We start from the raw sequence: 16,589 nt of genomic DNA on the forward strand, positions 1-16,589 counted from the left end.
GCGAGCTCACGTTTTTGGCGTTCTAGCTCCTCGTGTTGGCGCAAGGTATTAATCGCCTTCTCCAGAGTCAATTGAGAGTCCAGCTGGAGTCTATCACTTAGAGCCTCATCTTTCATACCAATAATGAGGACCAGAAGCACCATCTCATCGTTCAGTTCACCCCATGCACACGTTTTTGCAAGACCATGCAAATCTGTTATGAATTTTTCAGATGGATCACTCCCTTGCTTGTGTTTTAGAAATTTTGTTCTCTCATAAATGATATTTCGTCTTGGCACAAAGTATGCATCAAAGGCCCGAAGAGCCTCGTCATAAGTATTCGGTTTTGGTGAAAACGAATCGAAAATATCTTCACTTCTACTACCCATTGTAAACAAAAGTACATCGATTTGCCGAGCGTCGGAAGTGCTATCTAGACCGCACCCCCGTCTGTACCTTTGAAAGCGATTCCTCCAGGAATGCCACTCATTCGGAGTAAAAGAGAAGGTATCTGGAGTTGGTAACGTCAGATTTATCATAGGAGTAGGAGTACACATTACTGCATTATTTTCTCGGTTTGTCTGTCCCAATGCAAAACCTAGTGACTCACCTTCAGTCTTTCTAGAATCCCTTTCTGACATGTAGTTGAATTCACTTTGGGCATCCTCCTCATTGTCCTCATACCTTTGCCTACGAGTATTTCGTTTTTTTCTGCCCTTACTTGACATCATGCGTGGTTTTAGACTTTGTTCGATAAAAAATCCACTAAGCTGCCACCATGTTCTATTTCTTATACAAGAATATTATTCACACATCTTGCTTGAACAAACTCTATTTTCAAACTAAACTAATGTTTACAAAAACATCTGACAACAAACATAAAACACATGATAAAAGAACAGACTTAATACAACAATATTATAAATACATATATAAATTTCAGAGTGGGGGGAAGAAAAGCCTAAATAACTTTTTTTTATTAATATATTTAAAAAAAGTAAGTATTTTCATGTTTCTTACAACCTACTGTAACTTTAATGGTATAATAACCATAGTAACGCAATTGTTAAAAAATTATAGCAATTTTCATAAAGTGTAAAAAATTTGACCTTAATTTTTTCCAAAAATGTTTCAAAATATATTTATTTTTGATTGTATAAGGCTTATTATACCATTAAATATAGTTCATAGTATTGGGATGATGTGGTAAAAATTTGAATTGGCTAGCTCAAATGCTTTTGATTTTATTTAACAAAATGTAAAAAAAAACACGACTTTTGGGAAATTGCGTCCAAAGTCCACGAACACCTGGTTTGCCCAAACCAGCTGTTTTCTCAAACAGCTGGTTACATATTATATTCATATAGCTCAGGTGCATTATAGCATTCAAACTGTTAAGTGTTTATATGTATGTGATAAATATGCCATTTTTATAAATAAAAATTATTCTTTACTATATTATAGGGAATATATAGATGATTAAAAAAATAAAACTAAAAATCCAAAAATTCTCACTTTTGTTTTGTGGTCAAGGTACCAATAGTAAATATAGTCAGATATGCATGAAACTTCACATGGATATTGTCAAAAGCATACCCAATAAGAAAATGACATTTTTGGAAAATTGTAAAAAATAAAAAAAAAACACCCATTTTAGTGGTGGCGGATCCCCTTAAACAAGGTTGAGTGGATTTAAAACTCATATAAAGTGTAGCGTCAGCAAACTACAATCTTCCAAATAAAAAAGAGGTTATTCATAACGCTTTCCATCCTGTTACTTAGTTTGATCCTAGGATAAAATAGTCCTTACGAATTATTTTGTAAATCGTTTGAATAAGAAAAACATAATTTTAATAAAAGATCTTTAGTGAATACACTTTAAAATTAAATTTAAACCAACACTACTGCCAGGAATTAAAAAAAAACACATCAGCCCTTTTACCGTTTACAGTTTTTAGGTTCTCGTAGGGTCACTCACTAGCATTTTATATGGGAGAGAAATTATCCGTTGCATGTTAGGGAGGAGTCGAGACTATTTGAAATATAAAGGCATTTAATCGTAGAACCTACTGTATATTGGAGCATATTGGGTGGACGTAAAAAACTGTTCTTTCTATTGGTCCTTTAAACTGTTTATTATTTGATGTATTATTTTTATTTCCAAAAGTTTGTTGATTATTTTAGTGGCTATTTGATGAATTAATTGTGTATTATGGTATTGTTTTTTACTGTTGGTGGCTGCTTGAATAGTTGTTACATAAGCTGTTATAAATTTTTATTAATCCTTATACCTTATTATTCGATATTATAAAGCAATTAACTTATGTCATTACACTTATATGTTTAGTGTGCTGCCAACTACTTTGATTAAAATTAATGTGCCTGCCACAGACCACCTTAGAAATAGTAAATTTAGGTATCTTTGTTGTAGGAAATTTTTAACATTATGTTTGTTATATTTATTCATCAATTGAACCTCGCCAGCAATATTTTTAAACTTAGCGAGGCAAAGTTGTTGTAATTACCTTAATAAATATATTTTAAATTGAATTTGAAAACAGAAGAAATTATGAGGCAGCAGAGCTAAAATTTTTGTAACATAACTTTTGATTTCCGATAACCACAAGTAAGTAATATGAAAGAACGGACATAGTAACATAAGATTAATGTTTCTCTAGGTAAAATGAATATTGTTAAAGAAAAATTAAATTAAAAAGTTGATAAACGACATAGATCACTGTCTATTTATGTTAGAATCCTAAACCCATATATGATCATAAAACCCAGTAGTTCATATATTTTATTCTAATTACTAAACAATTTTGAAAATCTCTGATTTCAAATAAATGGATCCATTTATTTGTAATACATATTAACAAGGTTACACATCCTAGCTAAAAAAAAGCTACGTAATACTAGTGAGCATAATCTAATAGATTACAACTCGTAAAAGTAAAACTCGTAGCCCAAAACTGGTTCTGACACTGATGAGTTGCAACTAACTTCTACATTTACCAGCTGAACAAACTTGACGTCGGATGAACTAACAGAAACATGACTCGTGAAATGGAACTGTTCAGTGTTGAAAGGATTCGTTCGAGAGATTCCTGAACTAGACAGATTAGGATGTAAATTAATTGATTACATAGTGATTTGTACAAAACTATGTTTTTCAGTAAATAATTTCACAGGGGAAATCTAAAATACTCGTAAAATACATAGACATATATACATATACATACACACACATATACACATAGACATATAGACGAATCTTAAGAATGCAACATGATCTGAGTGATCAAACATCTGTTTCTACTGGGAAATAACAAAATACCTTGTAATGGAATATGATCCCAAATGGCCATGAAATAATTATCTTTATTGTTGCGAAGCGTTAAGCATCAGAATTTGCTTGAGTTGTTTTGATATTCAGAATTAAACTGTTCAAAGAGTATCGAAAACCTCTTTTTTCTACGGATTCAAGCTTGCCTATAAAATATAATTGTATTAAATAATGTTTAGTCCATAGGTTATTTAGGATAGAGCTTTACTTTTACGCAGGCTATGATTTATAAAAGTATTAAAATGTATTGTTATAATAAATAACAAAAGAAACTTGATTACAGAGCAAGTTCATACAAACTTCCCTTTTATGTTTTCAACCACGCAACGAAACACACACTCATAAACTTGTAACTTTATAACTGTGGCTTGATATTACTTGATTGTACCTACATCAAGCTGTTTCAAGCTATCTGTTTTTTTTATATTTTCATAATTTTAAATAACAATGTTTAAAGTTTTTGTTACAGAATAAATCATGTTGACGACCTATAATATAGATTGTGTTATTTAAGTACTTGACTAAATACATAAACCACGAGTTATAGTCAAAAAGCTTTTAATATAAGATATACACTATTCGTACAAAAGATCTTAATTTACACGGAAAGTGGTTTTAATATCACAGATTACTTTTGGCTTAAAGGTTATCAGAAACCCCCGCTGTAATTAGGACATTCCCTTCCCGTTACACTTCTGTTACTTAACTACTTTTTCCTCTCCACTGAAGTTTTAGTATCTCCTGAGATACAAGCTAATGTCGTGGATTAGTTACTAAATGAGTATTTTATTTGTGTTAATAAACATTTTCTAAAAATCACTTTTTTTTAAGATAAATTATATATAATAAACTAGCTGTACCCGCGGGCTTTGCCCCGTTTAACTTTATACGTGAGCTCGTTCGCATGGCTCAATCACGTCCTGGTTGAAGTTCGTTCGCTACGCTCACTCACCTTTAGGTTGGAGCTCGTTCGCTGCGCTCACACGTCCTGGTTGAAGTTCGTTCGCTACGCTCACTCACCTTTACGGTTGGAGCTCGTTCGCTGCGCTCACTTGCCTTCAGGTTAGCTCGTTCGCTACGCTACCTCGCCTCAGGGGTGAAGTTCGTTCGCTACGCTCACTCACCTTTTGGTTTCAAATTAGCTGTTGTCAAATATTAAAAAAATAATTGTGCTGCACTCTGTTTGGTAATCCTTGTAACTTTAATGCTATTGTACATCATAGAACAGAACCAACTTGTTTAATTGAAACAGCTGTCATGATTCATTAATTCCATTTAAATATGAGTACTCATTAGGTTAACATGGGAAACTCCAGAGCCACTGGGGCGGAGCCCGAGAGTCCGATCAGAATAAAAACCACTTAGTTTTCCTATTTAATGCCTAAAGAATCAGTGCACCAAATTTCAGCCTCCTAGGTAAGTGGGAAGTGGGAGAATTAGTGATGAGTGAGTGAGTCAGTCAGTCAGTCAGTCAGTGAGGGCTTTGCCTTATATATATATAGATAAGTTTGTTTATTCAATGTATTATCAGAAAGAGAAACAATGTACAATGGTGAAGAGGCATTTGCATTGGAGCGATATTCTCGGTAAACTGCTTTTACTGAAATTTAAGCCTAACCTCGTCCTGGTTTCAATTTATTTAGCATTACAGCCTATTTTGATTATTAAACATTGTTTTTTTTATATAGTATATGGTTTTGGGATTGATTGGGTGTAAAACAGCAGTTATTTTTAACTGTCATTATAATTTTCTCATTTTCTATGCTCATAATGAAAAAATTTTAACTAAAAAAAAATATTAGCGAATTTCCTATACAGGGAATAAGCTATTACCGTAGGTCTCATGGTAAGACCTAGACCCGGGAACGATTTACTTTTTCGTTTTGAGGTCCCCAGAGGCCAAAAACCCCATCCGTTCAAATTCATATATATATATATATGTCCGTTAGCGCGAAAACTCAAGGAAAATTGATCCGATTTTGTTTAAATTTGGTACAAACGTGTAAACCTACATTTATTCGAACGAGTTCGCGAACCAGCATAATCGGACCATGGGATCAGGGGTTTATGGGGGGTTATATGGGGTAAAAATGGGTTTTTCTCATTTTTGACCCTAAAAACTTTAAATTTCTAAATTTCTCTCTAGACCATTTTGAAGAGCTTAAAAAAATCAAATAATTTAGTATATTGAAGTGCTTTTGAATGTTCATTGACTACGGAGAAAATTAAAAAAATTGTAAATTTAAAATTCCCATGTTATTCTTATGGAGAATAAATAAACTGTTTTAGTTTGCTTGTGGATATATTTTAATAAAATTTGGCAATTTGGTTTATTTCATACTAAGCTATCAATATTTCAATTGAAAAAACACACCTCAACATCCCCGTAGCAGCAAACCTAACTACTCACTAAAATTAATGTTATTTAAATAGGAAATAAATCTGAAAATTTATAGGGAATATTTTAGAAGAAATCAAGCCGGGTAAATGGAAATTCGCTTAGTATGCAGGTTTGCTGCGATGGGGGTATTTTATTCTAAACCATGGATATTATTTGCATCTGCTTGAATTACTTTTAATTAGTAGTTGTTTATTTACTTTTTCTCTTTACTTAATACGAAAAGCTAAGCAGATAAACTCCTTTAACTGAGCTTTTAGGTTTAGTAAATTGGTTACCACGCTTAACATCTGTATTTACTGTTTAAGTAATTAACACAAATTTAACATGTAGAATTGCAAAACCATAAAAAGTAAAGTTGAAAGTTGGCATTGTAGCTCACATTACAAAGGAAAAAAATTATTTGCAGATATTTTTAAAAATGTTGATGGTTATTTATAAATATTATGTCCATCTTTGGATATTACCATTATTGTTGCTATGAAGTGATAATATTGGTAGTACCCAATGAAATATGCAAAAAACTATTGGCAATTGATGCAATTATATGTAGTTGTAATAAATCGATTTAATAATGAGATTCTCAATGTGTGATTGTTTGTAATGTATGTATCTAACTAAAGAAAAAAAAATCATAATAATTGTGAATTTGAATGAAACCAATAGTAGGTCTACTAGAAAATATGTATTGATAATACAATAGTACAATAGTATTGATAGTATAGAACAGTTGTGATAACTTATTGGTGTTTCTTTAGTCGACGTTTCAGCCACACTACTCAAGTGTTATAGACGATTGCCATCTGTCAAAGAGAGTAGAGTAGAGATACGAGTATATTTTATTTTGTAACATTTGTAGTTACAACCATATTCGCAATAACCGATATAGCCTACTGTTAGTATACCGTAGACATAAAATGGTAAGTTAAGTATTTTATTTCTAATTTTTAAACGTTCTTATTTAAAATAACGAAAAAAAATATAAATGTAAGGAAACTCTGAAAAACACCTTACATCAATATTTTAACTTGCATACCTTTACGCAATAGACACTATTTTATATTTCTTACGATGAGTAATGTTTTGTTGTAAAGATTGTGTCACTGGATTTTTCATCAACAGGTTAACTTACAATAAATACACAACAAACAATATAAATACCTTCGATTTTAGTAAAATATTAACCGACGATGACGCTAATTCACGCACAAATCAATAGTTAACAAGGTTAGTTAGGCTACAAAACCAAGTATGAAAATATCCGGCTATGTATTATAATGGTTTCAAGTAAATAATAGGCCAAAGGTTTTTATATAAAAACAGTTCTTGTAAAATACTGTTAAAGTAATCCGAGCCCTTTTACAATATGTATCCTTGTGTTACGTCGTTCCTGGTAAATATTTAAGGTAAAAATAAAGATTGAAGGTGTAGTGTACTGAATCAGCTGATACAATTTAAATGTGTTTTCAATACTTTGTTTACATTGTTGTTTGTTTACGTTTGACATAACAACAGAGTTACTTGGTGTTTCAAATATAACTTTTCTTACGAAAATGTCTTGTTACTTTACATAATTAATTCACAGTACTACAAATGGCGCAGTCTACTAAACGGACCGACGATTTACGTATAGATGCTTTTGATGGTAATTCTGAAGAATGGACTTACTGGCTCGAACGTTTCAAGATTGCATTACGAAACAGAGGAATCAAGAATGAGGATACAAAACGAGACTTGTTGCTAGGGAACCTTGGACCTCAACCCTTCAAGCTAGTATTTGACCACGCACGACCTGATCCCGTCAGTAATCTTCACTTTACAGGAGTTATTGATATACTTAAGAAATACTACATACAATTTCAATGTTGTATGACCCAGGTGCAGCGTTCAGTATCATTAGCAGAAACATATGGCGAGATCTAGGAACTCCTAAACTATTTCCCACAGAAAATCTTAATGCATATACAGGAGTTCTAATTGAAACTATGGGTAAAACGTATGTTTCAGTTGAAGCTTTTGGTTCCAAACGTAAGTTACCGGTAATTGTTGTTAAGAAAAACGATATACCTTTGTTCGGCCTAGACTGGGTTCTTGATTTTAACTTACCACTGCCACCTGGGGCTCAAATATGTACATTGTCCAAACAGCAAACAGAACAAGTAAGTGAACAGATTGTTAATGACATTGTTAACGGTTTTCCAGAAGTTTTCAGTCCCTCTTTAGGTACGATTAAAAATCACAAGGTATCTTTTCACATGGCTTCAAATGCAGCTCCTGTAGTTTCAAAACCACGGCCAGTTCCTTTTGCTTTACGGGAACCTGTGGAAAATGAAATTCAACGATTAGTAGACAGTGGAGTTTTAGAACCAGTCGATGCCAGGAATGAACCTATCATTTGGGCTTCGCCCATAGTAATAGTGGTAAAACCGTCTGGAGCTATCCGCATATGCGCGGATTTCAAAAATACTATAAACAAACATATGCTCCCCGATAAATATCCTATGCCTACATTCGAAGAGATCACCTCAAAACTTACAGGTGGCCAGGAATTCTCCGTCATAGATCTCAAAGATGCATATCTGCAGATGGAGGTCGAACCATCGGCACAACAGTACCTGATTATTTCTACTCACAAAGGATTTTTCAAGTACAAACGCTTACCCTTTGGAATCAAAATTGCCACCGGGGTTTTTCAATGCAAGATGGATCAAGTACTGGCAGGCTTACATGGAGTCGCTTGTCTCCTTGACGACGTCATAGTCACAGCCCCAACGAGAGAGGAACATATCGAACGTGTCAAAGAAGTGTTAAGACGTTTTCAAGAATCTGGAATTCGTGTCCAGACATCAAAATGTAAATGGTTTCAAGATTCCGTTAACTATTTGGGTCACAGAATTGATAGAGCTGGTATACATCCAATGACAGAACATCTGGAAGCAGTGAAAAACATGCAATCACCGAAAAATATGAAAGAGTTAAGATCATTTCTTGGGTCGATCAATTACTACAGTAAATTTATTCCCCATTTACAGTCCTTGTGTGTTCCATTACACAAACTGCTAAAGAAAGGCGTGAAATGGCATTGGAACGAAAACCATGAACAGGTAGCAGCAAAATTGAGGCATCTTCTTACTACAACAGACACGTTGGCTCACTATGACGAATCCCTACCTCTCATCCTCGCAACTGATGCGAGTGATATTGGTGTTGGAGCTGCTCTTTTCCAAAAGTATCCTGATGGGACTGAAAAACCTTTAGCTTTTGCGTCAAGGCGCCTTGATCATGCTGAGTGCCGATACAGCGTGATAGAAAAGGAGGCGTTAGGTTTGGTTTTTGGAGTAACTCGTTTTGAACAGTACCTTTATGGTAGACATTTCGAAGTTCGAACGGACCATAAAGCATTGGTTAAAGTCTTCGGTGAACATGATTCAATTCCGAAGGTAGTTTCAAATCGAATCGCTAGATGGGCATTAACACTGAGTGCCTATGACTACTCGATCAACTATCAACAGGGCAAAGATAACAAAACAGCCGATCTATTATCAAGATTTCCCTTGCAAAATACGATAAAATCTACAGAGGAAGACCAGGGTGGCAGTAACAAAGCACACCTTTTCCATTTGCGTTCACAGGATCTACCAATATCGACAAAGTGTTTGCAAGAAGCGACAAAAACTGATCCAATACTTTCAAAAGTAGTAAACTATTTAAAAAGGGGTTGTTGGCCTTTGGAAAATAATGAAGACACTAACCTACAACCGTACTACAGCAAACGTGAAGAACTTTCCTTTGAGAATGGAATTCTACTTTGGTTTGGGAGATTGGTCATACCTGCGAAACTTAGATCAAGAGTGATGGAAATACTACATGAGGGACATCCAGGTATTGTAGCTATGAAAGGGAAGGCACGTTTTCAAGTCTGGTGGCCTAAACTGGACAAGGACTTGGAAGAACACACTAGACATTGCAATGGATGTCAAGAAAACAGAAGCAAAGATCCTGAAATGCCGTTATTCTCATGGCCTGTTCCTGGAGAAGTTTGGTCACGGATCCACATCGATTTTGCCGGACCCTTCATGGAGAAAATGTGGTTGATTGTAGTAGATGCTCGGTCAAAATGGCTTGAAGTATTCCCGATGTCGTCAACTTCAACAAAGTCAACGATCAAAGCTTTAGAAGAGTTATTTTCAAGATTTGGCTATCCAAGGGTAATTGTAAGCGATAATGGACCACAGCTAACATCCTACGAGTTTCAAACCTTTTGTAAGAGCCTAAACATTAAACATGCTCGAATCACCCCCTATCACCCAAAAAGCAATGGGTTAGCGGAACGATGTGTTCGTACATTCAAAGAACGCATGAATGCTTCAAAAGGAAATGCTGGGACTTTCCAAGAAAAACTCAACAGCTTTTTATTTGCTTACAGAACGTCACTGAGAAGATCTACTGGAAAAACTCCAGCATTTATGATGTTTGGTCGCGAATTACGCTCCAAATTAGACATGTTGTTTCCTGACGTTGAGCAGAAAAACGACGAAGAGTTGGTTCAACAGCGGCTACAAAAACCTGGATCAAAAGAAAAAGTTTTTAAAGAGGACGACAATGTATGGGTACTAGACAAATCTGGAGCTGGGTTCAAGAAAGGAACGATTGTGAAAGTGAATGGTCCTTACTCATATGTAGTAAATACAAATGGACTAAATAGACGATGCCACGCGGATCAACTTCGTCTGGCTTAACTCTTAGAAGAAGGGGGGACGATGTAGTGTACTGAATCAGCTGATACAATTTAAATGTGTTTTCAATACTTTGTTTACATTGTTGTTTGTTTACGTTTGACATAACAACAGAGTTACTTGGTGTTTCAAATATAACTTTTCTTACGAAAATGTCTTGTTACTTTACATAATTAATTCACAGTACTACAGAAGGTAACAGCACAGCATTGTTTTCGGTGATGAATCTTATTATTAGGTTCCTCTGAAATAACAATGAAGGGATTTTACCCTTTATATCTGCTTTAAAAACTTATATTACTTTTCCATGTCAGAAACAATAATGCACTTTTTTCCTGACAGTCTTTTTCCTTCAATATCTTTGAAACTTATACCTATGTACATTGCGTGTAATAGTAGGACTTACCAAGCTGAAGGAGATATGTCAAAAAATCATAGTTAAACTTGTATTTTTATGGTAGGTGTCAGATGTACAAGAAAGGAAGCTAACGAAGCGATTACCAGACTTTATTGGCAGTCTGTGAGACTTGTTCTGTAGAATCGTTAGATTCTCTGATTACCTCCTGCCAATCTCTTGTGATTATATCACATCTTCCTTTAGCATTATTTGACAAGATATAAACAAGTATTAGAGTAGCCTACGTTCTGTAATCAACATCTTGCTTATAGTTAATAAATAAAATTAAATAACAAATCAAAAGATCAACGTAACTTAAGGAGGAAATAAATGATTTTTATGAACTTCAATAAACGTATTTAATTTTTTAATGCTATTCTAACCTATGGAAATTTAATACATTAACAAATTAATTATAGTTTTTTAAGTAACTGATTGCATTTAATCTATATAATGTAAACCAGAAATAACCCATAAACCTTTAAGCAAGAAATACATACATTATTAACATGTAATCTTCACCAACCATATGAGCTCTACTACAAACACGAATTTTTCCGTCGATGGGATTACCAGCAAAACAAATTATATCTTACTAAAGCAAGTAATTTTAAATATACTTTCTATGCAAATACAAATCAAATGCCTTGCTGTAATAACTAAACTCACATCAGTAATAATTCGTTATGCACGGATTTGACTTAAGTTAAATCTTTCACAGGTAAACTATACTTAGTTTATGTCATGTAATGATGCTTTTCCTCAAATATCTGTGGGTAGGTATTTGTCTTAGCATATTAATAGATTGAATCGGGTTATTTTATTATTATATGGTTGATGTGATTTACTTGACTTTTGTTTTATAACTTAATTTGTTAATAAGCATTTTATTCTATAAATACTCCTTAAGTTCTCACGTATGTAACTTCGATCGTTTTAATATTTTGTTTGTATTTTCATGTTTTCTGCAAGAAATAACCTTACAAAAACTATAGTATTGTCAATTTGTATCTTCAGTCGTGTACCTTGTATCTGCATCTGTATATTTGATCCGTCTTTATCGGTTTTCTTATCAGAGAATAAGTTTATGACAACAAAATTGTTTTTGGATTATTATATGCAATAATAGTCTACATTAACTACCGGCATCCAAATAAAACAACCAATATGATTTACGTCAAACCATAATCGAAAACATCATTAAATAACAGACAAGAGTATCCACCAGATGATCCGTATGGTAGCTAAAAGTTTAATTGCATCGTAGTTTTAATAGAACATAAACGAAATGGGAAGACAGGAAGGTAATTGAGGTCAAATGTCAGCGTCACCGCGGGGTCGTTTCTATTACGACGTAAGTCAGAGTTACACTTTGGGTCAAAACGCCTTGCTTTTTAACACTAGGCCTACCTGACTCCTAACTAAGCTATTTTACGTGATTTTTACCAGCCACGCCAACTCCAACAGACAAACCATTTACCATACATCCATAAGACATCAACTCTAATAGTTTTACGTTCTTTAACCATTTAAATAGAATTTTTAATAATCGTAATGACATTCTGAAGTGATCAAATTATAACTCTATCCAAATTGGTAATCGATTATTACTAAAGAAAATTTAAATTTGTGTTTCATTTCATGTAAAGTTGCGTTGTGACGACAAATTATTAAGTAGCTTATAAATTTTAGATCAGACATGTCAGTATATTAGGTCCAAAAAAACTATGAACGTTGAATCAAATGCCTTGTAAAACATTCATACCTAGAATTTACTTGTTTGTAAGAAAAAAGAATATTTTGCTACAATACTCTATGATAAGTATTTTGATTACCTTTATGGATAGTAAATAATCCCCTCAGTTTTAGCTTAGGAACTAGAATTAACTTAAAATAGTAAACAAAATGTCCCAACATCAAACAGGGAGCTTAACAGTCAAACAACAAAATAATTAACAATAATTAGCTAAAATTTATTGTGTTTCTTCTTGTAAGCCAACAGTTCAATATCATGCCTTGTTGTTTGAACAATAATGCTGATTCTCTTTTGTTTGCATTTGTTTTTTTTTTCAAAATAATTTTTCATGTAGAATGAACCAATCCACAATTCAGAATATGTTGAAAAAATATTTAAATATGTTTGCTATTAATTGTTAGAAGTACGTTTCGTTGAAGTACGTTTTGTTAGAGGTACGTTATAAAAAGTTTTTTATTTAGTCAGCATTTAGTCAATTATATCTGCTATTAGATACACCTAGTCAATATCATAATTGGCCATATAAAGATGGATTAGGACACTAGTTTGTTACTTATAATCGGTTTAATTTACCAACAGTTTAACAGTTTTATACCACTCAAAATTAAGCTGCAATATTAAGCTACTTGAACCTGTCATATGGAAGTCAAATAATACCAAGATGCTTATCTCTATTGTTATTGGAGATTAAGCATTTATCTTACAATTATAACAGTGCATTATAACTTTACAGTGCATTGTAGTAACTTTACAGTTACTCCACAGTGTATTCTGGTAAAGACGTTTGTTTTAAAGGCACTAGAATACATACAAATATTTTACGCATAACTTGTAAAATGTATGCTGGAATCTGTACATGTTTTTCAGTAATTTTACCTATTGTATAGGTGACACGATTTTTGCATCATTATAAATGGCTGTTTAAGTTGTTTTTGTATTAAATAATTACGTTTTGACCTTTAATTTTAAGTATCTATCTAAAAATGCTATCAACCTCTTTATATTGAAAAACAGTGTTCTTGACCATTATAATTGCTATGGATATTTAAGTGTATAAATGTGTTATACTTGAATTTAATATTATTGCTCCCCCCCCCCATACAGTAATAACTTTAATTTTACGTTCGTGAAATAGAAACTTAAAATCCCGGGTCAGAAAACAAGTAATCACTGTAAAACTCCTCTACAGAAAGCCGCAAGAGATGATGTTAATAACGTTTTGAACAGGCTTTCTTAAAACACGAAATATAACGTCCGTCTTCCAGGATCTGTTGTAATTAAAAGTTGGCTTATATTACTTTGATACAATATAAACTAACTCTTCAGACTTATTCAACAGATGTATAATGTGTTTCTATTCCCAAGTAATGTAGTAATTTAAGCAATGTAATAAAAACCTTTACAGATTTTAACATTTAGTTTCAGCGGCTGCTAATTAAAGGTCATACTTTGCAAGTATACGGTAAGTGGAGTGTTCGTTGTGTATAGCCAAACGGTGCAACTGAAGGAAATTACTTGACTTAGTAAAAAAAAATAGTGAGTCAGTATATGTATACTTAGTTTTTAAACTAAGATTGTATACTTAAATATAAAATATTTTGAGAATTATTATGTTCTTTTTTAGTTAACTTCCCTATAGCGAAAAAAGCTATTAAATATATAGAATAGATAGACCAATTTTATCAGATCATTAAACAGCATACAAAATTGTAATGGATCTTGTTATTTAGTAGAGTAAACTAAGAAAAAAATACACCTAAGCAAGTAACTGCAATAAAAGTGTCATCTAGTATTAGGGAACTTTTAAACGATTTAATTAAATGTTTAGAGATTTAATTTTTTTTATGCCATTCATTTGAACAAAAAACTGAAATGCTGCCAATTGATTAGAGTGGTAAACAAAAATTACATTAAAATATCCAATTATAAAACGTTTAAAGATATGATAGTTACAGAAAATGTATGTATAGAAATGATTTTGGGTAATCAAATGATCATTTTCCTACAAATAGAAAGTAACGTAATTTCTTAGGTACTGAACTATTTTACTTGACATTGTAGGATGCACAATGACAACTCTTACAAGTGATAATTATTTCGTAAAGGCCTATGTATTCTTTAAAAGAAATAAAATGTGTCATCAGTTCATGTGAAAGTAGCCCTGCCGAGCTGCCTCCTTCAGCTGACTCTTACGACCATAGGAGATAACATTGACCTGCCAACACGCAATAGCTCTAAAATATTGTTCTTGTGATTGATCTTGAAGCAAACTTCAAGCAATATACTTGAATGGTTGATGTCCTACGATGAAACAGCTCTTGGCTCACCATACAGTGCATCAGACAGTTAAGATATGCCCTTGTTGTCATCAGTGAATGGAACTTGAAATACATTCTTGCGTCAATATATTTTGATGTCTATATTATCAATAGTAAATACAAATAGTAGGTCTAACCCTTAAAAAAAACGAGTGGTAAAAATTATTAAAAGAAAAAAAACTATTCCAGTATGAAGTCGTTAAACTAAACTAGACTAACCTATTAATCATTTACCTACTTAAATCAGGCTATAACTGTCAATAAAACGTGCAGTCGATTTAAAATTCATTATTTAACTTTGTCTTCCTTGTTTACAGTTTGGCTGGTATCAACTGAGGATGGTCAGCTGTTACTTAAAAATTCGCATTTGAAACCAAAACGCAGCAAATTCACCTGAAGCAACTGGACCGTTGGAAACACCCACTAGAAATAACCCAAAGGTTAAAAGTACGAAGCCCTAAGGGTATGCAATAACTTATCATAGGCTAATACTTCTGAGCAAATCAAGTAAGATTAATAGCACATTCAGAAGGATTTAACTTTTGTGTACGCACTAAAAAGCTCCTTCCAACTGACATTCACTCACGTGACAAAATTGTGTTAAAAATACGTTTACATCAGGTAATGTTCAAACTACAGTAACATCTGTCGGGTTAATTATACAACTCTTGGTAAATTACAGACACATGGTATTACATTGGTCACATGACACATAGTGCTGTAAATTAATGAGCACGGCCTTTGATATTTATTGGTTCTGTGTAACATTGGGGAAATAAACATGACATTGATTTGCCGCGATTCTTGTATTGCTAATTGCAAAATTATTATGAATTAGTTTACTTTACATCCAAATAAATACAAATAATTATTATTGAACAGGCCAAGTTTCCATTACATGCTAACGATCATTTGCACAACTCGTTCAACCAAAACAAATTTCTCACAAAATAATATGTATAATTTGGTATATGGATTCGAAGTTCATCCCCAATGATCAATTAGTACTGTCCTAATTAGGTAAATACTAACCTAAAGAGTAATGGATGTTCTTATAGCTGTGATGACTGCGATTTGTATGTATTTATTGCTAATCACTTTAAACCATAAAGTGTGGTCTTTAAAGGCATCATATACTATGTGTAAGTTTTTTCAACGTATACAAATAAAGTTATAAAAAGTTTACATTATTTATATTTACTAAAATGTAGTCAATTATCAACCCTGTATACACATATAATTGATTGACATATCTGCCGGTTTAAGCTGGAAACTCTAAATGTTAAACAAAACTACAACACAAACGAAAGAGCCCTCATGGGTGAAATTTACAATCAGTTTATCACAGGGCCTCTTTTCTGATAGTCTTGTTGAAAATTCCCTTTGCCATTGAACAATAAAACTAGCTAAATGTTACAGTATTATCAACAAAACACGGTTGGAGTTTTCTTTACTGCATTTTTGAAATAGAGTACTATTTTTACAATTATATCCTTATTGTTTTTATAAACGAAACTCAAATAATACTATTAGAATTATAAAATTATAAGTAAACGAATATTTGTTATATTTAGACATCGTACTGCATGCGGAGGAATCCATTCGTTATTATTGTTGACTATCGATTGACTTTTATTGAAAAATAATTGTTTTGTTTGG

Source organism: Macrosteles quadrilineatus, unplaced genomic scaffold (assembly GCF_028750875.1).
Source record: "Macrosteles quadrilineatus isolate MER2022 unplaced genomic scaffold, UCM_ALF_1.0 Scaffold_8__2_contigs__length_117827958, whole genome shotgun sequence".
NCBI lineage: Eukaryota > Metazoa > Arthropoda > Insecta > Hemiptera > Cicadellidae > Macrosteles > Macrosteles quadrilineatus.